Source organism: Anneissia japonica, unplaced genomic scaffold (genome assembly GCF_011630105.1).
Source record: "Anneissia japonica isolate Jap-2015-1 unplaced genomic scaffold, ASM1163010v1 scaffold8796_len2875_cov106, whole genome shotgun sequence".
NCBI classification, from domain to species: domain Eukaryota; kingdom Metazoa; phylum Echinodermata; class Crinoidea; order Comatulida; family Comatulidae; genus Anneissia; species Anneissia japonica.
The window spans coordinates 1-2,863 of record NW_022732469.1 but is presented as its reverse complement, the minus strand read 5'-3'; the positions used below and the strand labels follow the sequence as shown (position 1 = coordinate 2,863).

The window sequence follows — 2,863 nt, the reverse complement described above, 5'->3', positions numbered from 1 at the left end:
CATTTGGTTCTATTATCAAGGATTTCAGTTCAAGAAGATTACCAGTTTCTTTATTAAGGAAATACTCTTCGTTTGAACAAAGCCGAATTGGATTTTAATTTTTTACATATTTAGAATGTTATTTTTTTCAACCAAGTTTAAATTTCTTTAACTCAACCTCAACTTGATATGAAATTTCATAGAAATAATTGTACAAGATTTATTAAAGTTTACCTCCATGGTGGGGTATAAAAAAACTCAGAGGCCTATTATGAGAGCATATGATCTTTAATCATTATGGTAATTACATTGGTTCTCTGTCCTTGAAAGTGTGGCAAGTAATGGGCTAATCAGATTAGGTCATTAGGTACAGACCAATCAGAAACAAATGCTCATTTTTTGAAGTATCAGTTGCTGTAAAGCTGTCTTCATACACAGTTTACATACTAAAGAATTTCAGCATTATCAAATAAATGGTAGGAACTTTATATTTGTATACTATATTACAGGGTGTATCTAAACTAGCCCAATATCGTATCTGTATAGGCTTGCTTTATATATATTATGTGGTTATCTTTGTTGTAGCTAAGATACGCCAGCTGCAGTCCTCTGGCCATAGCTAGTAGAAGAGACTAGGCCTATACTTAGACTAGAGTACTGTAGGGTAGTGTAAATGCATAGTTGGCATAATTTTACTTGTTCGTGCTCCACTGCAAGTTGGATGTGTGGGCTAAAAAATTAAATTAAATTATTAGCGGTAATTTTTAATCGCCTAGGCCTAGACCTTTCTTTGCAAAATAGCCACGTCCTGTGTTGAAATGCTATAACAGGTCTATATTAAATTAAATATAATGTTAAAAGTAGTTGTATGGACAAAGCGCAAAAATAAAACAGCTAGGCCTAGGCCTATTATGTGTGTTTAATAATTCATCTCATGTCATGGGTCTACATACTGCCAGTCAGTGGTGGTATAATAGCCACATCACTGTCATGTCATCAGTAGTCATTTTTTTTTTTAAAGATGTTAATAATGTAAATTTTTATATTTTCTTTCAATAAAGAGAAAAATTAACAATGGGCCTATATCTTTTGATAATAACATTTGAGGCTATGTTTAGTGTAATGAATAATAGAAATATAAAAATATATAATATGGGCTAATTTAGTTGTGTGCATAGGCCTAACTATAAATAATATGGTATTTCTTTCAGGTTTTCAATCCATTGACAGGAAGCCATGTTTGTTGCAATATATTGTTTGTGGTAGACACTGGGAAAAAACCGACTATTGAATGTGTATTTATTTGTCTCTTGGTACAAAAATGATGGAAGAGCAGCCATGATGAAGCAGTAAAGGTATATAATTTTTATTGTTAAATTTTGCAAGAATATACTGCACATTTGCTAATACCACTATCCCACAGCAATAAGTGATTACTCTACTGTGACACAGTAATTACCATTTGTTTCTTGATTAAAGTCTTGGGTACCTAAGAAGTCATACAAACAGTAAACAGCATTTGTCTTAATCGTTGTTTTACGACTATTATAGTCGTACAAAGGCGATTATTAAGTTTAAATTAATTGGGGACAGTCAAATCGTAAATATTATCTTAAAATGCTTAATATTCTTCAACGACAAATGGCACCTAACTTCGTAGTATGATGTTGTCTGAGTTGCCCTTAAAGAAAAATGTATTGAAATCTTTGAAAAAAAAAGATGTGCCTTAAAGTTTTTTTCAAGCTTACTTTTGTTCCCCATCCATACATGTTGTTTGATGTTGTTCCTAATTATATAGCAAAATGTTAAATTGTTTTAGTTTAAGCCCATTATTGACCTATGCAATTACTGTACTCTATTACACAACATTCAATTTTATATTTTGCATATCAAAAGTAATAAAACTGAATGAATATGTGTTTTAGGTTAAGTGCCACTCTCTGTAGAGAATTCTCTAACTGTTCATGTTTGCAATACTGTAGTTCATAGTTAATATTTTTTCAGTATTTGCATCATTATTGGTAATGCTTGCAGTATATCAATGTAGATTGTTCTGGGAAGAACAGTTGTTTCAACTATCTACATGATATTCAAGTATTTACATTTTTAAAATTTACCATACAATTAACTTTAAAATAATATTTCAGTCTTCTTTGTTTCAAATATTTTTGTTTTGTTTTTATCTTTCCCAAAGGTTCTTGGATACCTTGCTTCAATACCTCTGATCGGACAAAAAAAGACTTGGCTAAGGAGTAGAGCTTCAAATAATTTATCACCAAGAAAGTTACTGATTTAAACCGAATCCTGTAACGCGAAAGATTCTTAATTAAGCTAAGTGTGCAATATAGTCCGGCAGCTTAGCAGATGGATGTGGACGTTCCGGACAAAAGCACCAATTTTTTTTTACAAGCTTCTTATGGTCATAGCATTCAATTTTTGGTAGGAACCACCTCATCCGAGGTCATTATGGCGGCCATCTTGGATTTCAAAATGGCCGCCTAATAAAACCTATGTTTATCTATATCTTCGCTTCTAAACCACTTGGAAGTATAATTCTAATGTCTGAAACTATTTTTATATGGTCAAGGAAAACCATCATACCATTTTTGACCTGGTATTGCCACAAATAGGTTATTTAAGGTCAAATATTGTATGGTATCTTAAAAATTACATAATTGTCATATTTTACATTAGAACCATACCCTGACTCTCAGAATTCAAAATCTTTACTATGAACTACAATATTTCATTCGAGGTCATTTTGGCGGCCATCTTGAATTTCAAAATTGCTGCAACGCAAATCCTATATTTATCAATATATCGGTTTTTAAACCACTTTAATGAGAATTATGATATCTAAAATTATATTTCATGGTCAAGGATT

The 2,863-nt window shown here is 31.5% G+C and overlaps 1 long non-coding RNA gene across 1 annotated transcript; it reads left to right on the top strand.

The window, feature by feature from the left end:
- The first annotated feature begins 171 nt into the window (after positions 1-171).
- Positions 172-2,263, top strand: LOC117115684. Its single transcript, XR_004446592.1, has 3 exons — positions 172-455; positions 1,191-1,334; positions 2,174-2,263. It is a non-coding gene; the product is annotated as an uncharacterized LOC117115684 (long non-coding RNA).
- Positions 2,264-2,863: the final 600 nt, after the last annotated feature.